This window comes from Leucopleurus acutus (assembly GCF_964270905.1).
Source record: "Leucopleurus acutus genome assembly, chromosome: 16".
Taxonomy (NCBI): domain Eukaryota; kingdom Metazoa; phylum Chordata; class Mammalia; order Artiodactyla; family Delphinidae; genus Leucopleurus; species Leucopleurus acutus.
The window spans coordinates 67463936-67488158 of record NC_139158.1 but is presented as its reverse complement, the minus strand read 5'-3'; positions in this window follow the sequence as shown (position 1 = coordinate 67488158).

The window sequence follows — 24223 nt, the reverse complement described above, 5'->3', positions numbered from 1 at the left end:
TGCCCGCAGGTCCTAGTCACGTGGTCCCCTCCATATGCAGTTTACAATACGGCTTTTGCTTTCTTCCAGGTCAGCAGGAAAGCATCTGCTGCGGCTTCTTGTCTCTGTTAAGGCCTCACTTGATAAGGTCAAGTTTACCCAGGATAATCTTTTTATTAACTCAAAGTCAACTGATAGGGACCATAATTTCACCTGCAAAATTCTTTCTCCATATAACGTATCATAATCATGAAAAGAACATTCCATCACATTTATGGGTCCTGTCCACACTCACAGGAAGAGGGTAGTATAGGACATATACACCAGGAAGCAGGCCTCTTGGATGTCATCTTAAAAATCTTCCTATTGGAGTATGATTATCCACTCTTTGCTGATAAGAAACTCAAGCCTCAGAGCAGTTAAGTTATTTGCCTTGGGTCACACAGCATGTAAGTAGGGAACCAAACTGATTCTCCTTTTTCAGCCAGCCTGGGCTGCAGACAGATGGAATCTGAGGCTGACCCCAGATGCAGACTTTTATAGCTTCCAAACATATTTAGTTTTTCCTTGTGAGAGGAAGGAGTCACAGCAGAAGGAAAGAATAAAAGTCTGGCTCAAAGATCCACCAACTTAAATGCCTTTAGGAATGAGCCAGGAAATATAAATGGATGAAGCACCCATGGTGGTTACTATAGTGGGCCCAGCCTAAAGGCACTTAAATTCAATTAAAACACTCACACGTACATATTCTGTCCTTCAAACAAACCAAATATGCCAGCTGGAATAGCCCTTCTAGCCAATACTTTGCAAATCCAGGTCAAGACTATTTTTCCTCATGACAACTTTGCTGAAAGGACCTCAAGGTAGGAAAAAAGCAGAAATAAGAGTCTAGGCCATTTGGGGCAACCCCAGATGAAGGCTAAAGTCAGAACCGCCTACTTCTCAGTTTCCTACCAATTGAGCCAGAGAGATGCAAAGTGAGCTTCTAAAAAATTATATATATATAATTATAATTATAATATATACAATATATATACTACAATTATATATAAATATACATTATATATATGTATATATATACACACACATATATATATATACACATATATATATATATATATATATATATATATATATATATATATATCTCACAGTGACATAGAGTAGAGTTTGGTAAACTTTCTGAAACGGGCCAGATAGTAAATATTTTAGATCCTGTAGACTGTGTGTCAATTATTCAACATTGCTGTTGTAACACAAAAGCTGCCATAGATAACACATAAATGGGTGTGAGTGGTTGTGTTCCAATAAAACTTTATTGATAAAAACAGGCAGTGGGCCAAATTTGGCCCATGAGCCCTAGTTTGCTGACCCCTGATGTAGTGCATAGGTTTTGAGGTCAGGAGAACTGACTTCCATTACTGGCTCTTCCTTTTACTCTCTGTGTGACTCAGAGCAATTAAACTGTAAACCTACGTTTCCTTGCTTATAAAGTAGAAATGACATGTGAAAGAGAGTACTGGTGACCAAGCATACACACAGCCCTCTACACTTCCTAACCTCACGGGCAGTGAAACTGAGTTCTGGTCAATGGGATGTGGATGGAAGTGATGTCAGCCACTTCCAAGCCTGACTTGACTCCTAAGCACATCCTATGAAAGTCTCTAGTCCTCTTTTCCTCCACTGTAGTGACCTTGGAGGCCACGTGGTCCAGATGGTATAACTATAACTTGGAGGAGGGTCACCCAATCCCCATGGGACTGTGCAAGAGTGAGAAATAAAACCTTACCTGTTAAGCCACTGAGATTTTGGAGTTTGTATGTTGGGACAGCTGCAGCAACTACTGTGATACAAACACTCGTGTCCTGAGATCTTTGTGAGGATAAAACAGGATGGGTATGTCAAGCACCAAGCCTAGGACTTGACATATAGAAGGCACTCCATACATATTAGCTATTATGATTAAATGATTACAAATGCATCACAAGTAGTTTATGGGTTTTTTTCAAAAAGAAAATCAAGAAACCTCAGTGGAAATAAATGAATGAACTTTCCAAAAGATATCAGCCCACTGAGATTTTTTTATGTTGAAAATAACATTTTGATAAGGAAAATGCTGATTCTAAACATTATACCTTGAAAAAGACATCACTTACTAACTCTTTTTAAAAGAAGGAAGGAAGGAGGAAAAAAACCTTCTAATTTCTGCATCCCCATTCATCATTTTCTCTACTCAGCACAAGTTTCCTGAGCAGGTCCACTCTGTGTGTGCCTTGAGCTCGCTGCTGACTCAGCCACGGTCCTGCTGCCCAGCAGTCAGAGCAGGCCTCTGCCAAGGGTTATCAGGCAGTAGAACAGGGAGCTCCATGCTATGAGCTGGGGTGCTACAGGCTGTTCCTCTAACCCAAAGACCCTCCAACACGTGTTCCAGGAAGGGCTGAGGTCAAAGTCCTACTGAATGTCAATGCAGCCTCCACTGTGGAAAGAATCCATTTGCTGGCACTTCGATGTTTCACACTCAAACTAGCACAGGGAAGAAAACTTCCCATCCCTAAATCAAAGGAGAATTAATATATTTGTGAGCTGAAGATAGACACTGAGAAGGGAACTTTGAAGGGGAAAACGTGGGGAAGGCCCAATGCAGTGGAAACAATGACTACAGATGTTTCCAAAAGCACACCCAAAAAAGAAGAGGAAATCTTTGATCCTGTAGATGAGAAGTGTGACTGTTGTCCAAAATGCCAACAGGAGAGCCAACAGGCCAGCTTGCCGTTCATGCACGACAAGCTGTGAAACAAGATCTGCTCAGAATGGGGCCAAATCCAAGTGGAGACTCGTCACGACCTTCTCCATGCAGCTGATGTTTAATGAACACTTGGCAAGCCACAGAGCACAGCTGAGTGCTCTACCTAAATTACCTCCTGTAACTAACTCACCACAGCCCTGAGAATTAGGAGGATTATTATTGGTATTATTATTGGCATAGATTCCTGATGAAAACATTGAGATTCAGACACCATAAGTATATTTCCCCAGATCTTACAGCTATGACAAGGCAGAACCAGGATTTTAATACAAGTGTCTTGGTCAGTTTGAGTTGCTATAACAAGATAACATGAACTGGGTGGCTTAAACAACAGAAATTTATTTCTTACAGTCCTGGAGACTGGAAGTCTGAGATCAGGGTCATGTTCTGATGAGGGCCCACTTTCTGGCTTGTAGACAGCCACCTTCTTATTGCATCCTTACATGACAGAGAGCAGAGAGAAAGCAAGCAAGCTCTCTGGTATCTCTTCATATAAGGGCACTAATCCATCCTGAGGGCTCCACCCTCATGACCTAATCATATCCCAGAGGCCCCACTTTTTAATATCACCCCCACCGGGGGTTAGGGTTTCAACATATCAATTTGGAGGGAGGGACACAAACATAACAAGAGGTCATATTAATTCCAAAAAATGGACCACTTAACTACTAGTTTATAACATCTCATAAACAAGCACTATCATATACGAGGCACTTTTCTAAATACTTAATGTACCTCATTCAATTTTTACTACCTTATGAGGTTGGTACTATTATCATTCTTCCCATCTTACAGATGAAGAAACCAAAGCTAGGAAAGATTAGGTGACTTTCCCAAAGTTAGAGGACTAACATTCCAGTTCTCATTCCAGATCTCACACTCTGAACAATGGCCCAGAGTCCCAGAGTCATTTAGGAGGCTCCCTGGGGTTGGCCACTGTGCTTGGTGAGACTCTTAGGCCCAGATCCCTGTCATTTCTTCTGGTCCTAGGTGCCTGAAGCCTGTGATCAGGCACAACTTGACTAGAAGACCAGGCACCCAGAGATTTAGTGAGTGTGATTCTAGTTGAGTATGACCTCCACATGTGCCAATTGACTTCAGAGGCATGTAAATGATGGGTTGTAAATCAGGAAGCAGGGGGTCCCATTGTGAATCATCCCATTCCCTCCAAGCATATCATGACAAACATGCATAAATTCCATGTAGGCTGTGGTAGGTGCTGTCCTTTAGATTACAAATTAAATGAACACTAACTGTGCTCACTTCTCAGTGGGGAGGCTGAGCATTAATATGGTAATGAGCAGTCCAAGAGATGTTCATGGAAACCTCCTTGTGCTGGTGTGATCCACGACCATCTGCTCTTCTGTCCTGTTTAGAATGGAGTAGAAACTCAGGCAGGTGGGTCTGTGAGGGAATGGGGAATGCTTCGGGTGAGGGGCCACAGATGCAGGGTGACTACAACATCACCATCTGCACACAAGAGGATGCAGGGATGCTAGAGCTACCCATCATCCTGCTAGATAGGCCAACATGACTTGAGAATCCCTGGCCACCATTGTACCACTGAGGGATAACTCTGCCATGCCCTGCAAAACATTTTCAGACCATGTGTTTCCAATGGCCCTGATTGCAGGACAGGGCATATTTTTATTGGGAGTCTCCAAGTTTTCTTGGACTAAACATGGGCCTTGGCTAACTCCTGTGTCTGGTGCATTCTCATCGTTTGTCCTTAGGCAGTTGGCTCCAAATATCCGAGCATCAGTTTGATCATAAGAAAGTAGAGATGTGGGAAGGTCAATGCAAGGCTTTGTATACGATATATCCAATAAGAGCAAATGCTTTGACTCTACTGTAGTTATTGTCACGGTCTTCTTTTATTCTTAGTGTGACAGAATAGGGTTTCTGAAGCTCCTTAATCCTCTACCTGGCTGTGGAAATGACTAACTCCCTTGGAGACCCTGACCCTTATCAAGGTAAAAATATAAAAGGTTACTGGTAAGAAGGAAAAAGACAGAATAGGCTAGCATAACTACCATAGTCAACATAAGAAAAAAAATTATGTATCTTTTAAGTGCCTCACTCTACTGCAAGACCTGATGGGGCCATTTTCTTCATACCAGTAGAACCTAAAAGACCCCAGATCCACATCCCAGCCTTTCTCCAAGCTCCTTAGCATTGAAATAAAATGAATGGGGCTTGGTGTCTGGAGGTAAGTGAAAAATGAGGCAAGGGATGAAGGCGATCATAGAAGGGAGATCAAAAAAGAAGGAAAGCAAAGAAAACGGTCTCTCTCTTCTCCATCCAGGGAAGACATGGTATGTATTCAACACAGACTCAGCTGGAAAAGCAAAATGTTGCTTTGCTTTGCACTGTCCTCTGGCCTCCGTGTAATTGTCAGTGATTTAACAACAGGAATTTCTCTGTTATGGACTATGTCTTCCCAACATCCCACACAACACTGATTGTCTGGGACTTCCCTGCTGGTCCAGTGGTTAAGACTCTGCACCTCCACTGCAGGGGGCAAGGTTCGATCCCTGGTCGGGGAGCTAAGATCCCGCATGCTGCAGAGCATGACCAAAAAATAAAAACAAAACGAAGAAATGAAAAAAACACTAATAGACTATAACGGAGCCGATTTCCTTATAGAAGACATAAAATCCCCCAAAGCACCCCATAACCTTCTCAGATTTTAAAGTACTATTCTAATCTGACTGTTTCATCCAAAGAGTAAGGAGGTCCCATCATCTCTATCCTTGAGCATAAGGGACCCTAGGATTACAAAAGAGTAGTCTCTAACCCAGGTTTGGAAGGTCAGAAAAACTTTCCTGGAGGCAGTAAGATCTGAGCTGAATCCTAAAGGACAAATGGATGATGATAAAACAAGGTGAGAGAACAGCATGTGCAAAGGCCCAGTGGCAAGAGCCTCCAGCATATTCAGGAGCTCCAGTGACCCAGTTTGGAGGAGATTAGAGGACAAGGGGTAGAATGGATAAATATGAGGTTCAGGGGATATTCAGGGACCAGGTCTTAGCTAAGGAGTAGAGCCATTATCCAGAAGACAACAGGGAGCCATTGAAGAGTCTTAAACAAGTGAGGAATCAGAGATTAAATGTGTATTTTAGAAAGATTTCTCTGCCTGCTTTCTGAGAATGGATTGGAGGAGAACAAGAGTTATTGATGTCACCCCAGCAAATAAGGATGGCAGTGCAGTCCAGCCCCAGGTGACAGTATTTGGAAGAGAGAGAAGGCAGGGTTTTAAGAGAGAAACTGCAGGCCTAGCCATTGACTGGATGTCTTCCAAGATCCAGATCGGATTTTAGCACTGGATGGAAAGTTTTGCCATCCTGTAAGCTAGGCAACGTCAGAGGAGGAGCAGGTCTACGGAGGAAGGATTGTGAGTCCAGTTTACGACACAACATGTTGGAAATGACTGAGGGGCATCTAAATTTACATGCTCAGAAGGAAGTTGGAGATTTTTCTCCAGTAGATTTTGAGCATAGAAGATTTGGACAACATATGTAAATTGCATCCATGGACGTGGTTAAAAGAATGGAGATAGGGCAAATGCTGGGAAATAGGTTCTCGACTCTAAAAGGCATTTTGACAACTTCTCTCCCAAATCCATACATATTTGGAGAAGTGAATTCTTTTGAGCAAAACTTATACATCTGGACTGGAGAGATGACTGATCGTGTAATACAACAAGTGACTTAATAATCAAGCCACTGTCTATTAGACAAATGCCAATGCCTGTTGGTGAGTGCTAGGTCCTGTGGTTGGCTTTATCACATCCAATATATTTTGTCAGTGATTTGGATGAAAATGTAGACTATGAATGGTGTGAAGCCAGGAGGAAATAAGTGAATAAGGCTGCAGGAGCTCATAACACATGGGAATGAAAGGTCAGACATACAAAGTAACACTGAATAAAGACACTAACCTAGTCTGCAACAGAGTCCCAAAATCACCTGCAGAAGCAGAGGATGAGGGATTCACTGCTTGGTAGCAGCTTCTTTGAAACTAAAAATAAGTATGTAGGACATGTTGGGGCTTGGGCTGACGATAGATTCAGTCTCATCTCATACTGTGATCTGGTGATGGGAAAAATAGCATTCACAATACAAATGTTAATTAATAGAACCAGAAACAAAGTTCAAAAGGCAGTTAGGGCAAATTCTGGACAAAAGATACAAAGAGACCAAAAAAGCCCAAATGCCACATAAGAAGAGCCTGGAGCAAAAACAGGGTGTTGGGAGAAAAAACAGGGTGTTGGGAGAAAAAACAGGGTACTGTGCATACCCCCCTGCACTCAATACCACCAGAGGGGTGGGCAAACCACCTAAGCCACGGTCCGACCCCTGGACACACCCCTACCCTCACGCCATATAAGGAACAAGCTCACTGCCCCCTCAGAGAGCGAGCCAGCAAGGGAAACTGTTACTTATTCGCACTCCCCCCTGATGCAGCAGGGCCCCCAATAAAGCCTTGCCTAAAGAAAAAAGGCCAGAGTTCTAGTCTCAACTATGCATCTGACTGGAACACCTCAACTCTGTGGATTCAGCTCTGGGTACCAACCTCCAAGAAGGAGGGCACTCCGGATAGTGAGTAATCCACCAATAATCATTTAAGTTGGAAATGTAAGACAGAGGTGTACATATGGATGTATTCTAAACGTCAAAAACTGCCCTGTGGGAAAAGAAGTAGGGTCCATGGATGGGAGTTGCAGAAAGGCGAATGTCTTTCAGCTTCCAAGACTTCCTACAGTAGCCGGCATGGCTTGGCAGGCAGGATGCTCAGTCCCTGGAAAGTCCAGGTAGAGGTCAGGGCCACCTTGACGGCATAAGATAGAGTAATACAAGAACTGGGCAAGGCATCAAAAATGATCATCTGTAAGTCACTTCTCAATCTGCAATTTTAAGACCTTCTGTTCTCCAAATAGATTTTTCAGTTGACTCATGTTAAAATTATACATATATGAACATATATATATACGTATATGTATGTATATATATATGAATTGTATATACTCAAGATGAATCCTTTCTAGGACAATATTTCCAAAAACTATGTCCCCTAGACCACCCACCCCCCAAAGAACGTTATAAAGTGTTATGAATGCAAGAATCCCATGGTGGATTGAGATAAAAGTCCTCTGATGCCGGACTTATAAGAGCCTTTAATATGGCAATATGCACTGCAAATCTCCAAAATAAGATGGGGATAGACTATGCCATTTTCCCGAAAAGCACCACCCACTACTGGAAGGTACTACTAGAGAAGGGAGCAGAGCGTCATGATCTGAAGCTTGGGCCCTGGAATAAAATCCTGACTACACAGACAAACTATTGAGTATATCAGCCTTACTTCTGTGAGCCTCAGTTTTCTTGTATAGAATGGAATAATAATAATGCCCACTTCAAAGTATTATTATATTAAATAAGCTAATGAGAATAAAATGCTGAGCACACTCACCAACATGTGGGCCTCAGTAAATGTCAGATCTTTTCATTATTATTATTCATTCCCTCTCAATTCCATCGTTATAGAGAAATGGCCTGTTTCCCTTGAGCCTCATTGTGCTTTATCCATTCCCTCAACAGGCAGTGGAGGAAGATCTGGTCATCCAAGGTGTCTTTGATAAGCATATCAGTCAGAATCTAAACAAAAAATAGAAACCATTGAGCATTTAAAACAGAGGAGCTTTAATTGCCAGGAATTCATCACACAGGTGATGGGGGAGCTGAGACGCCAAACAGGATCCAGAGAGTGAGCACAGAAATAAACAACAGCAAAAGACAACCTCCATGCCCAGGCTGAGGGTCAGAGAGAGGAGTGAGATTACAAAGGGCAAGGGTCATCTGCTGGAGGTTGGGACCATGGGGGTCTGGCTCCACAGAGGGGACCAGCTACTCCTGGAGATGCCATCTGAGTCAGAAAGGTGTACCCACCCCTTCCCCTTCCTCCCTTCTTTTGTCCTCCAGTCCCCACCAGTACTTCTCATTGGCCAAAGCCAACCAAAGCCAGCTGACCAGGGAGTCTGTGGGCGTCAGGCCCCTGCCAACTGCCCAGATTGGGGAAGGGAGAGAACTAACATGGAGGCCAATGGATCATGGGCCAACAAGGCTGCATATTTGCCCTCTGAAAGTGGGCAGCAGATTCCCCCCGCAAGAGCAAATCTCTGGTTCATTTGACCAAGCTGAGAGATGACAGTGAAAGGGGACAGTCAGTGTCCAACCCCTCACTTCCTTCCTGAGGATGGGGCTCCCCTGGCCCTTCTCAAGCAGTCCAGCTGCGGGAGGGTGGGCAGTGGTCAGCCCATTCCAGCCCATTCCAGGGAGCCACTCATCCATCCAGGGTATCCTAGCTCTTCTCTCCCAGCACTGCCTCGGCCCCAAAGCAAAACAGGCAAAGGCTACACTGATCTCAGAGTTCCTCCGGTGTTTGCTGCCCCAGAGTTATTTTTATATCTCATTTCCTCACATTATTGCAATTTACATACTTCAGCAGAGCACATTAGTGTCCAAAACACAAACCAGGAACAATAACACATCACCAGGAGCTTCGCAGAAACCCCAACCCGGAGGAGGTTTCGGAAATCAGTTGCTAAGACAAGTGGTTCCCTCATCCCGAGTGGGAGAATTCTCAGCAACACTTGACAATAAGTGGACGTGATGAGGACCACACAGAGCCGTAATTCGTGCCGGATTGCACATTGAAAGCTGCATTCAGCCCGCGGAACCCATCAGAGGGGGCATTGTTGCGATGAATACAGAAAGGATTGCAGTGAATTGCTGCTTCATTGCCAAGTGTTTCCAATTCCCTGCTCCTGCCATCTGTGTCCTCCGGAAGACATGCAGAAGCAAAGGTCCGAAATGGGGGTGCAGTGAGGGAGCGGGCTCCGGGCTGGTGGGAAGGACAGCTGGGCAGGCAGAGGGAGCCCCAAGGAATGAAATGGAAGCAATCTTCTTCTATGGTGTAATGCAGAGTAATGGAAAGACACTCGGGGTCAGGGACCGCAAGGAAGTCTACTGTCCCCACATAGTCAAGTTCTAGGCTTACAGAAACCTAAACACACAGGTGTAGGATCCGCACGCTTGCTGGAACATGCATACCCTCACTCTCAGAAAGACAGCCCAAATCTGTACTCACATGTGGACACACACACAAACAGGCATACATGTTCATCCATTCAGTAAATAGTGAGCGCCTACTCTGTACCAGTGACTGCTAGGCACACGCCTTCTACACACACACAACATGCACAGACACACCCACATTCTCACATGCGGGCACATACACATACACTCATAGACACACACAGGCACACACCCAAGCACGCAGACAAGTCATACATAAACATGCCTGACAAACTCAGAAATCTATTCTCTCCCTCCAGTTCCACTCAATCACATGCACACACTTTATACATTTTCACAACTAAAATGCAGCACCAGCCAGGGGAAAGATGACAAACTAATCAACTGTCTAGTTCTGTTAAATTCTGAAAACCTGTCTCTATTTTAACGCAGAGGTCCTTCACCCAAGACTATTGTTACTATCAAGAGCTTGGTTTGTCTTTGGTTCGTCTGTTCAACAGTTCTATATTTAACACTTTGGGTTGCTAATATCCCTGATTTAGGTTTAAACTACAGCAGTGATGTGCCTCCTTGGGAGGGAAATGTAGCAAGCTGGGCAATCTCCTTCCATGGTTTAATGCAGTGTAGTGGAAGGATGCTACCTCCCTGCAACTGTCCAGGAAGAACTTTCCCAGGTTCTCTCTTCAAGTTTTATCTAACGACAGCAGCCAAAGCAAAAACAATGATAGCGAACGTTTATTGATCACTTGCTGTATGCAAGGCCATATGTTAAGTGCTTTCCTTGAACCATTTCATTTCATTCTCTCAACAATCCCTGGAAGAGAATAATGTCATTGTGCCCATTTTGCAGATGATAAAACTGAAGTTCAGCAAAATTAAATACTAGCTCTACTACCACTTACCTGGTAGTAGAGCTAGTATTTAAATCCAGGAAACTGTCTTTAATTTTTCTATCGTAAACAAAAAGGGAAATATTAGGTTTTGACAGAGCTGGACTGTAAGTACATAGGTGTTTGATGTTACTCCCTATACTTTTCTATCTTTCACCATCATTTCGTCATCACAGTTAACTCTGTTCTCATCTTCTTTCTGTTTATTTGTAGATTGTGATATTGTTTTGGTTGAAATAATTTTTAAGTAATAAATTTTAAAACCTAAACAAAACACAAATAAATAAAAAAATCCAGGCAAACTGACTCTAGAGCTTGAGTGTTCTCTGTATCAGTCAGCTACTGACCCAAAAGAAATCAGCCCAACATTATTATCTCACATATTTCTTCTGGGCTGACTGGGACCAGCTAGGTAGTTCTTGCTAAGGTCTCTCACAGGCCAGGATTAAGGTGAGATGAATGAGGCACTCAGCTGGAGCACAAATTTTAAGAGGATGCCCAAAAACTCAGTAATCAAGATAAGTAATATCTTAAACAACACTTTTCTAAATCAAAATTAATACCCAAAAAATCCATGATGAAAAAATATCAAAGTTGTAAATACAGGTAAGGTCAGCATTACTGATTTTTCTCTTTGGCCTTTTCTTTTGGCTCCAATATGGCTCAGCAGAGCACTGTTACTGATTCTCATTAAACTCCTACTGGTCTCGGCCCTCTCTCATGGAGCTGGAAACCTCTGAAGGCTCACTCACTTGTGTCAGGTGTCTACATTGGGAAGACTTGATCAGCTGGGGTCTGCGAAGGCTGGAGCTCCTTGGACATGTCTCCCTATCTCTATGTGGTCTCTCCATATGGTCTTCCAGATGGCAGCTTCAGGGTAGCCAGACTTCTATGGAGGTTCAAGGCTACAAGGGCATGTGCCCCAAGAGAGAACCAGGAGGAAGCTGCATATCTCTTATGACTCAGCTTCAGAAGTCACAGAGCGTCACTATCATAGGATGCTATTTGTAAAGCCAGCCCATATTGAAAAGGAGGGACAAAGACACCACCTCCTGATTTGACACATGTCCTACAACAACCACACTCTCAAACCACAGCCCTGGTAATGGGCAGTCTCTGTCTCCATGCCACAGCCCGCAGTGAGCAACCGTCCCCAGGGTATTCTTAATATGGTAGTCACTTAGGTCACATGTCATGTAGTTGTCTGAGTATCTCTGTGTCAAAATCTGGGCCCATCAATGGGAAGTCACCACACATGTGAATATCTGGCCTGGAAAATAACATCCAAATTTCAGAGCGGGGAATTAAAGACCTGTCAGGGCTGTCTGCACTCCCAGGAAATTTCCTGCTCCCCTTTTTACCACGAGGTCAATTGGGGAGGTGCCAGCACCCTTGTTCAGCCAATGTCATTAGTTATTGGGTCTTTTACTTAAATTAAGAATAGACTCAGAAAAAAAAAAAAAAAAAAAAAGAATAGACTCAGGAGTTAAAATTTTGTGAATGATGGTGGAGAAGAAAGGCTTCCCCAACTCGAGGGGCAGTGGCTTGAACCTGGGTGGGTGATTGATCATTGTTACGGAATTTTTCCTCAATCACCCTGATCTCATATCGCCCCAACCCTACCCTGGCCAGTTTGTGTGTGTAGCACAAAGCCCTCAGCAGTGGAATCACTAGATTATATCAGAGATGGAAATGACATTATCACGCTAAAGTGTTTGTATCAGTCAAGGTCTAGCCAGGAAAACAAGCCAGTTAAGTGTTTACAACGGAGGGAATTTATTCCAGGAAATTAGCTACACTGGGTGATGAGAGGACCAGGAAACAAAAAGTGAGGAAATCTAGAGACTGACAACAGCAGGAAGCTGCCACCACTCTGAGGGACAGAGGGAGGAAGCAGTGTTACTAGAGCCTCGGGACCACAGTCACCTGATGGCAAGTGTCTCATAAGAACAGGAGCCACCAAGGAAACACAGCCACCGCCACACAAGACAGAGAAGGAGAACAGTACCCTGGGCTCTCCCTTCCTCCAATCTCCCATCAGTGCCTCCTATTGGCTAAATCCAGCCAGAAGCAGTTTGATTCAGAGTCCAGAAAAGGCAGCCTGCCCACCCCCTGCGATACAGAATAGAGAAGGAGAAGGACACGGGATGAAAGAAATAAGTCAGGCACAGCACAGTAGCCATCATTTTAAGGCCACAAAGTCCAGAGGTGGGTAATGGTGATGATATATGTAAACACTAATTTTAACTAAAATCATTATGCTATAACCAAGTTCCATTATGTCCTTTAATCCTCACAACTGCCTATGGTCTAGTGTTATCCCCAGAGCAGACAAGGACACTGAGGATCAGAGAAGTCAAGTTCCTCATTCCAGGTTACAGAACTAACAGGAATGAAGCCAAGATATCATACCCAGCAATCCAGCCCCAGATCGCATGACTCAGAGCTGTTCTGCTCAGAACCGAATTGTGTGCTTTGGAATCAGGCAAACTAACTTGAGTTCCAGATCGCTCATTTCCTGCTCCACATTTTCTCATGCTCTCTGCTTCCTCCCCCACAGTATAGGGATAATAATTACTTCACCTACGGGGCTGTTGTAAGAGCAAGTTAGATCAGCAGCATTTAGTAAGCACTCAGCAATGTGCTGTTAATTTCTCTACTGCTTCTCTAGGATCAGGCTGTGAAAATTCCAGATCCTGTCCAAAGGAGAGAGAGGACTCAGGATGCAGAAACTCTGTGAGGCAGGAGTTAAAGGTCAAAGGTGACTGCAGAGAGAAACTGCCTTTGATTGACCCTTGCTAGTCTGCGGAGACGCTGTCAGGGTACCTCCCACATCACCAGGAACCCTGGAGATCCTGCAGGTGCGCTGGACAGTTCCCACACACTAGGAAGGCCCTTAGCTCAAGCACCTGTATCTTTCTGCCTGAGGCTACACACTACCTGGGAGACATGTTCGGCCAGCACGTGGGACAGTCCAGAAATGCCAGAGATGCCAGGGAATTAAGACAAGAAGCAGCCCTCAACAAATGAGGGGCAGGAATTACTGGTAAATGCCCCAGCTTCTATGCCCTTTGGTGGGCAATTCTGAGGAGCATCACACACACCTCCCAGAGGGTCTCCAGCAGAACTGAGCCGCCCCAGTTATTGACAGCCATACCCCATCAATAACGCATCACCGATGACTCTACTCCCTCCCCTGTCTCCCTTTCCTTCTTTCTCTTTCACTGTGCTTCCTGGGGTTACCTCCCAAATTAATTACCTGAACTCAAATTCTTGTCTCATTGTCTGCTTTGGGGGGGACCTAAGTCAAAATGCTGTTTCTCTATACTTTTCCCCACCCCTCACTTCCCCACTCCACCCCTCTCCCCCTGGGATAAGCAGGAGTGAGAAGCCACAGTACCCAGTCATTAGTTCATCCATCCTTTTAATGGGGAAACAATGCCAGCTTGTCCCAAACCCTCCCTGGCTGATGGCACAAATGCCAAGAGTCAGCCCAATAGGCTGCAAGTCTGCCCACTGCCCACAATAGACACTCATGAGGACTCTGTATCTTGGGGCTATTTCTCTGTTAGGTCACACACACACTACAGCTCTAATCCCCAGCAAAAGGGAAAACTGTACATATAACCAGAGCTCGGTGGGATGCCCTGCCGAGTCAGGATCCCATCCCTGCAAATTATTTTTTGCTAATCAATATGTTTAATAAATAATATTCCAGTTGATTTCATTACTGGCAATACACAAATCAATAGAAGGTTATTGCATGATAACTTCCCATTGATATTGTAATCCTCCTGATTTAATAAATGTTGCTTTTCTGAGGATTGCTGTTTACATTAGGAATTGAAGGAAGGAGGACAAAAAAATAATTCCATTGTGGAACTGAAGCTGCAGCTTAATAAGAAAGTGCAATGAGAGTCAGGGGGCTTCTTCAGCTTCTGTCTACAGTGGCCTGGGCTGTGGCCCAGCAGTGCCTGGATCTGTGTGAGTCTCCTTTGTTGGATTCCCAAGCAGAATGAAGGAAAAGTCTTGGCTGGAAGGCTTTCCCAAAACCCCTTAGCAGGGGGCTGACCTTTTCTTTCCTTTGCACATTTGGCCAGGAACTCCTTGTGAATGAAAACCCCAATGGGAAGAAGATGAATGGTATAAAATGATAACCCTGGAGCTTCAGATCCATTCTCAAATACTGGAGGATCAAAGCCACAAGTGGCCTTGGCAACTGTCTATTGCAAAGAGTCCCAATTACCAGGCCATGAGTAATGGCACTGGAAGCATTTGGGAAACTTGTTAAAATGCAGATTCCTGGGGCCCCCATCCCAAAGATGATGACTCATAGGGCTGACATGGAGCCTGAGAAAATGCATTTTTGAATTTTTTATTGAAGCATAGCATATTATTAAAGACTAAATTTGAAAAGACCATATAATCCTGACTCCCATATAAATATAAAATTAAGACAGGTTGAAGATTGTATTTAACTCATTAATTAACTAGGGAACCAGTAAAATGTTACAATGGGTCGAAAGGAGAACTCAAAGTACCACATTCTTATAGTTGATTCAGTTCATGCTGAAATGAATTTACAAATAGATGTGAAATGGGCTTTGGGAGTAGGGGAGAGGGAGCAATTGACCACCAGATAGAATTTGCTTGTCCATGGACAAGTATCATTTGCACTGCTATCAGTTAACTACAGCTAACAGAGGTATAAAATAGCTCAAAGACAGTAAAAGGCACTAAGAATCATAGAGCCAGAGAACCCAGAAGGGTGTCCTAATGCACTTCTGACTCTACTTGGAGTGAGGTCACATTTCACAGGTTAAGGGCACTGACTCTACTTGGAGTGAGGTCACATTTCACTGTTAAGGGCACTGTCCCCCATATGGCTGCTCTCACTTCAAACAGCAGCCACGAGCTTGAAGGTCTCCAGGCCACCCACACTTCTGACCAATTGGCTACAAATCTGGAGGTTCCCACTAGTCCCACAAGTTTAATTATTCACTTGAATAACTCACAGAACTCAGGTAAGTGCTATGCTTAGGATTACAGCTGTCCTAGTAGCTCAGGATGCTGTAACAAGATACAATACATAAGGTGGCTTAAACAAGAAACATTTATTTCTCACAGTTCTGGAGGTTGGGAAGTCCAAGATCAAGGTGCTGATAGATTTGGTGTCCAGAGAGAGCCATCTTCCGTGCTAGTAGATGGTCAGCTTCTCATCTTCACTTGGGAGAGACAGAGAGGAAGCAAACTTTCTCATCGCTCTTCTTATAAGGGCATTAATTGTATCATAAGGGCTCCACCCTCATCACCTAATCACCTCCCAAAGGCCTTCTCTCAAAATACAATCACACTGAGAATTTAGATTTCAATGTATAAATTTGGAAGGACATAATCATTCAGTCCATAGCAAAGCTTTATTATAAAACAAACAAATCAGAACCAGCTAAAAGAAGAGACCCATAGGACAAGTTCCGGGAGGGCTCCAAACTTGAAACTTTTGTGTTTTCAAGGTGCATCACCTTCCCAGCACATCTATGTACATCACTAACTAGGGAAACACACCAAAGTTTTGTAACCAGAATTTTTATTGGAGTTTCATTACATGAGCATGAATGAATTAATCTTAGGTCATGTGATTGAATTCAGTCACCCTCTGTCCTCCATCCCCTGGAGGACAGGCTGGTATCATGTGTCTCACAGACCCAACTTTTTAATAATATGGTTAGTCTTTCTGGCATGGCCAGCTCCCATCCAGAAGCTATCCAGGGACCCACCTTGAGTGGCCTCATTAGCATAAACTTAGGTGTGGTCTAGGAGACCAACCACAAAGACATTTCCTGTCACTTGGAGAACTCCAAGGGTTTAGAGATTCCCTCCTAGGAACCAGGAAAAAAGACCTGCTAAATTCTTTATTACACAACAGGTGTGTTAGACACCTTGATTTTCATCAAAGACATCTAGTAATCTTGATCCATTTCAAAGTATTTTGTTTTTTCTATAATATCTACACAAAATTATGCAAATCATGAGTGAATAACTTTGTGAATGTTCACAAAATGAACATCACCATATAACCAACACCCTGGTCAAGAAATGGAACATGACCAGTACCCCAGAAAAAACCCTTACCGTCACTATCCCCCAAAGGCTAGCCACTATCCTGATTTCTAACACCATAGATTCATCTTGCCTGTTTTTTAACCCTATATAATGTAATCATTCAGTATAAACTCTTTTGTGTCTGGGCATCTTTTGCTCAACATCACGTGGTGGGTGTAGTTATAAATAGTTCATCCTTCCTTCTGTAGAGTCATCCATTGTGTGGAAGATACACACGCTCTAGAAATAAAGCCAAGTTGGATAATCTGACTTGGTCCAGTGCCAGCCCTCTCTTCAATTTATAGAAGATGAAACCAGAGTCCCAAGGAGGCAAGGTGATTATCCAAGACAGGAACCTTGGATAATCAGAGCCTTCATGGGCAGGTGCCAAATCAGGGGTGCCTCAGGATGAAAGCAAGGGGCAGAAGAAAGATGGCAAGATGAAGGAAAGGGGAAAGAAAGAACAACGGAAATAAAGGATGGAAAACAGGAGGGAGAAAGAGAGCAGGGAAAGAGGAGGAGCGTGAACAACGGAGAGGAAGAGGGAGACATGGAGAGATTGGGGGAGAAGGAGGGGCTGGGAGAAAGGGAAAGAAAGCAGAAGGGAGGGATGTGCTCACTGTGGGGATGAGGCCTCCTTATATCTTGAACATTCAGCCCTGTGACAGTTGGAGTTGTTGGTTCTTTGGAACTTTCATCTCTCTGTCTCCTGTAGGATCTGGACTCTCTGCACCCAGCCAGTAACTAGGTCATGCCCATCACTGAGGTGGAAACTGAAGGTTGCATTCCCCTTCTTAGCCCACTCCAGGGCGAATACTGTGTAGATTTTCAGTTCTGCCATCCAGGGTTTGAACTGCCTTCCTGAAGCCCCAGCTGAAATTTGCTCTCTGTACCTGGGTAGAAAACCCAAGACAAAGCTCTAATTCTCACCTTCCTACTCCTGCCTGAATGTAGATGCCTGAAACTCTGTCCGATGTGAAAAAGAAATAGGAGAAAGGAAGACAGGTTTACTGAGTAGCTACTATGTGTTGTCTCATCTAACCCTCACAACAACCAGGTGAGTTAGGAATTATCAAGCCCACTTTCTGGATAAAGAAACTAAGCTTAAGACAGGTTGAGACACTCGCTCAGGTACATAGTGGCCTGGAGCATGAGAGCCTGATAAAGGAGAATGATAACGGCTGTGGGCTCTGGATTAGTTGGTCTGTGTTTGAAAAGTGCATCCCCCTGGGAAAAGGACTCTTCTGGAAGAGCGGGTAGGTGGGTGACAAGGGAGGAGAGAGGCCAAGGCAAGGTGACTGAGACATATCATTGGGTTGTACAGAACAAGGTGTATCTGATGTATGCATGCATGGCAAATGTTAAAGCGTCAAGTTTACAACAGCTAGAAACATGGCTAATACAGCCCTGCTCCTTCTCCGAGGACAGATAGAGACTAACAGCACTGAGATGAGGCACAGGCCTCTAGTCTCAACCCTAGACATTGTCCTGACATCTACCAAGGTGTGACTATTCCCACCTGGTTCTTTAGGGGTTTCCATTGGTACCCACTGTTGAGGTGTGCAGCCATATCGACTGGTCATGAGGTCCTGCATGCTGAAGGATCTTTGTCCTGATTCCAGACTCTTCATATGCAAATGTGCTCTCAAGCACATGTGTGTCCCCCCCCGGGACATCTAGGAGCTCCCGGAAGCCACAGGGATGGAGGCAGCTAACCTGGATATATCCCCCTGAAGTCTTCCCTCCCCCATTTCTAATCTACCCATTTTGTGGTGCCACATACTTCCAATACCTTGCTGAACGTGGGACTTCTCTAAAGGGGCCTGGACAGTCCCCACGTAACACTGAAATCCTTGAAGAACAAATCCTCTTATTCCTGGAGTTCCCCTAGAAATTTCTGGTTATTTCTAATACACACTGGGTTTTCTATGCCTACATCTTTATTCTTAATTGAATCCTCTCTTTGTTTTCTTGGGAAGCCTCACAGCTTAGCTTTCATGGCAGAAGTTCCAGGGGAAGAGGTTGTTAAATAAATAAGATAAAAATATCACCCCCAAAAATATGTTGGGAAATATTTTTAGAGTATTAAACCTCATTGTGTAATACTATCATGATGATGATTATATTGACGGCCACCATTTATTGATTACCTTCAAGGGTTCACTCTTTACAAGCATCATCTCAAGCCCTCTACCAGGTTGAAGATTATTATCCCCACTTTCCAGATGAGGCAAATAAGGCGCCAAATGGCTAAATATGCTTGAAGTCACATATCCGAAGAAGGCAGTGCTGGAATCAAACGTAGTTCTGTCTAATTCTAAAACGCTCCAATTCCTATACCACCATTCTTGTGCGATGATTAGGGTCTATTATTACTGGGTGTTTTAATGTGTGACAGGAGAATGCAACCTTAGTTTGGACACCCAAAGTCAAGCCTGGGCCCCCAAAGAAGGCTGCCCTGGCCCCCATATCTCAGTCTCTGTTATCGTGGTCACCAGATGAAGTCTCTTCTTCTAGAAAGGGGGACAGGTATCTGACCAAAAGGACTCTTTTGCCATTTATTCCAGCCAAGAGTCACTGTGAACATTAATGTGAAATCCAGAATTGGAGTCAATTTGACAAAACCCTTTAGAGACATCCACAAGGCAGACCCCTTTGGAGGAAAATGGGAGGTCTCGAGGGGAACATCCCCATGGGTTATCGATAGGGTAACAATTCATCATCCAAACTGGGACTTTTGAGAATCAAAGGGAGGATTATTAAAAATTGCACTGAGACAACCTGTATAAACTGGGACTGACCCAGTTTAAGTAGAGCACAGAATCACCTTAGTCATATAGTTAGAACCAAGGAAAAACAGGGATCGAGATGCCCTTCTAGCACTTTAAGTAGCAGCAGGACATCCTACTGGGAGGCTGGCCCCCCAACTATTAGCATTATTATTGCCCATTAAATATGTCATAGTCTAAGATTTGCTTCATTCTTCAGTGTGATTGCCATTGATTTTTGAAGCCCACATTTTCTTCCCCAGGGAAACACATCTTCAGCAAAATGATGGAAGGAAATGGAAAAAAAGGAAGCAATTTATAGGCATTCATTTTATGGGCATGGCTTTTGGGACACAGTTGGTCTTAAAGCAGCGTTTCTCAGAGGATGGTCCAGGAACCACCTGCATCAGAGTCACCAGGAAAGTTGTAAAGATGCCGATTCCCTCCCAAGGAGGACCTACCACATCAGGATCTCTAGGGATGAGGCTGGGAAAGGTGTGGGGTTTTTTTGTTTGTTTGTTTTTGCGGTACGCGGCCTCTCACTGTTGTGGCCTCTCACGCTGTGGAGCACAGGCTCCGGACGTGCAGGCTCAGCGGCCATGGCTCACGGGCCCAGCCGCTCCGTGGCATGTGGGATCCTCCCGGACCAGGGCACGAACCCGTGTCCCCTGCATCGGCAGGCGGACTCTCAACCACTACGCCACCAGGGAAGCCCGAAAGGTATGTTTTTGACAAGTCCCCTAGAGGCTCTTATGTGTATAGTGAAGCACACAGAAGGCCACCACCCCAGAAAATCTAGGTGGCAGGTAAGCATGCCCTGATTTTGCTCCGAGAGCGTCTGGCTGGAGGTCTGAGATGCTCCAGCAAGGGCTGTATAACCTCTCACCCCTTCAGAAAAAGATTCCAGGCGCCCCCCTCCAGCCAGGGTGTCCTGTAGAGCCCCCAGATTCCCAGTAGATGGGCCATCCCTGGTTTACTGTGTGCAAAGGTGGCTGCTCTCTGGAGCACAGTGAGCAGGTTCTTGGCGGTGGCATCTGCCAGGAGGAACGGGTAATAGGCCTGATTTATGACACTCAGCATGGGACCTGGCTGCTGAGCTCAATCACTGTGGCTCCCCATGGTGGGGTTCATGTGCTGTAACCAGCCTGGAAATTGGAGAGGAATTTACCCCCTGCTGCCGAACATTACATAACAATCAAGGGAAACAAGCAGAGGCAGGAGGGGGGCCCCTCCTCAGCTGGCACTGGCAGCCTGGCGCAGCTAAGTAGGCAGGACCAGGAGTGTTCTGCTAGGGCTCTCCTGCCCATGGGACTGGATGCTAGGGTGGCCCAACCAGAGCTGGCATCAAAGCCTGCCACGGTACCAGCATCAGCCCAGATACTTCTGGAAGAAATGGATGAAGAGGCAGGCTCCAAATGGGGAGGGGGCTGCTATCTAAATCCACGTCACTGATCCTAACAGCACTTAGGGACGATGCGTCAATCGGTGGGTGACTACCTGATTGGCAACTGGGAGTTGTTCCAATAGGACCTGAAATTGACATCTGCAACATGAGAGCATGAAACAAAATGAAGATGGGCAGGAAGATGGGAGCAGGTCAGCACAGGCGTCGTGGTCATGGTGAGGAGTTTGGGTTTTCTTTCAAGTGCTCTGGGCAGTCACTAAAGGGCCTTTCTTGCTTCTGGACCAGCTGCCTCCCTACAGGTAACCATAGGATAGATGGGGCATGTGGCAGCTGACTGTGATAACTTAGTTCTGATTATCTCTCAAGAAACATGAATTCTTATCCACTTATTAAAACAAGCCTAGTAGGTGCCCCAGTTGGCAACTTGGGAAGGCACTGAATCACCACCCAGTACCCATCAGAGGGTAATTAAACTCCCATCCTGACAAGATGTAGATGCTTGGACCTCAGAGACACTCTCCCACTCTGAATGAAGCGCCAAGACAGGATTCCAAGTACCACTCTTAACTACTGAGTTTACCACCAACAAAATGTGCCGGCCTAGAAATCAGCCAGTTATTTTTCAATAAGGTAACTTTTTCTTCCACTGAAATCTTACATAGACATCTGCTGCATTTATGACCATGGAAATGAATGATTCTTCCTCGGTTACCTGTCATCCCTACTAGATGGGTACTCCTTAAGGGCAGGGAACATGTCTTCCACCTTCATAGTTATATTGCTAATACCCAGAAGAATATCTAGTACATAGTGAGCACAGTAAATATTTGCTCCATCTGGAAGAAGAAGGGGTTGGATCAGATGCAGTTTCATTAAGGCATCAAATATTAAGTAAACACCTACTGTGTGCCAAGCCTTGCAGCCAGAGCCTGGGGTATAATGGTGAACAAACCATGATAGCCTTGCCCTTATTTTACTCATAGCCTAGTAGGAGAAAATGAACATTCATAGACATAAATTTACAACTGAACTGTGTGCTAGCAAATAGAAGTACATGGGGCTATGAATATATAGCAGGGGAAACTGATCTAGTCAGTGGAAGGGCAGGGAAGGCTTCCTGGAGGAGGTGTTATCTCATCTAGGACCTAAAGGAAAGGTAATATTTAATGAGATAATTGGGACAGGGGAGAATGGAATTGTATTCCATCCAATCAGAAGGAACAGCATATGCAAAGCCCCCCAAGAGAAAGAGTCTGGCCTCTGGACCCTATCTTTCAACCACAGCATCCCTGCATTGGTCTGTTTTACATACTGGGCTTCCAAGATAACATTCTTTAGAAAAAATTGTTTGACAGCTAAAACACAAATGCTGGAAGTCTAGACAACCAAATGACCTCAAAGGGCCCTACCAGCTCTTAAAATTCTCTACGTGCAGACTCAAAGGAGTGGGGCAATGACCTGTATGCATGGGTCAGGGCCAGAAGTCAGGGGTCAGAGGTGACTGAACAGACCCACAGCTCTGACTGGTGAGCTGTGGCTAATGAAAAAACAATGTTCATTTGTTTGGGACAGGGTCGGGGGAGAGGGTTTCCTCCACATTGTAGACACACATATTGCTGTTCTGGGCATTTCTAAATGAGTTCAGTGTCTTAAAGTGAGTCCTCAGGAGCAGATATCCATTTGCCTTCACAACTTATAAAATGCAAATCTGTTAATTTCATTTCATACATTCGTTCATCCAGTATTCACTGTGAATGTATTTTAAGACATGGTCTTAGTGAGATATGCACTATGGAGATTAACAGGACATGGTCTCAGCCCTCGTGGAGATCAAAATTGTACACACTTAACAGAGGTCTAATATTTAACCTCAAATATCTGCTATCGGCCAGGTACTGTACCAGACACTTTCTTTGCATCATCTCTCTCAATTCTCACAAAAAAATTAATGAGATTAATACAGGACCCATTTCAGATTTGAAAAATGAGTTTCAAAGAGGTTAAGTAACTTCTTCAAGATCACACAGCTGGTAAGTGGGGAACCAGGATCCAAATTCAAGTCCATCTAACTCCAGAGCCTACATTCATGATCACCACAGTCTGATACTTCAATTAAGGAAATAAAAGAAATAAATAAAATCACAAAGAATTAGAAGAAGCTATAGGTAAATGTTTACCTGATCTCATTCTGAGAAGGATTTTCAAAGTGTAACAGAAAAGGAAAAAAACAAAACAGAAGATTCATAGCTATGAACTTTTAAAACTTAAAATTTCTCCTTGTCAAAAACACCATATAAAAATTTGAGAGGTAAATGAGAAATAGCAAAAAAAAAAAAAAAATTCCAACATGTATGATAGACAAAGCTTTAATAGCCTCAATATAAAAACTTGCTATAAATCAGTAAGTAAAAAAATAACCTCTTCAATAGAAATATAGACAAAAGATACAGTTCTCAAAAGGGTAGAAATAAAGAATGACCAACGAGCGCACCAAAAATTATTATAAAAGTCTTCATAATCAAAAAAGTGAATACTTTAAGAAACAGTGGTACATCCTGCTTTTTCACCATGAAATTGGCCAAGTTTAAAAAAATCTAAATAATTCTACAGTTGATGAACATGCTGTGAAGTGAACACGCTCATATGCTATATCAGTGTCTAGGGAGCATTTGACAATATGAATTAAGAGCCCTTAAAAAGATTATAACCTTTAACTCAATAATTTTACTTCAGAAATTTATCAGAAATGCAGACAACGATGTGTACAGCAAGATGTTCAGCACAGCATTATTTATAGTATGGAGAAACCATAAATCAAGTTAAAGTCCAACAATAGGCAGACAGCTAAATCAATTTTAGTGCATCCAGATGATAAGGTAATAGGTACCCATTAAGAATCATATTTTTGAAGAAACTTTAGAAGCATGATTCATTTATTTATCTACCTGGAAGAAAATATACCAAAATATATTAACTATTACAGAGGCAGATCACGGTGGTGGAATTGAAGATTTTTTTTATTATTATGTCTGTCTCTATTTTTCCAATTTTCCTGCAATTTGTCTGAATTACTTTTGCAATAACAAGTATATGTGTATTTCTTTTACTTTTTAAATGAGCATGCACAAAACTCAGCTCTCCATTTTCTTTGCTGAAACTCACTTCTCTGCTTTAAA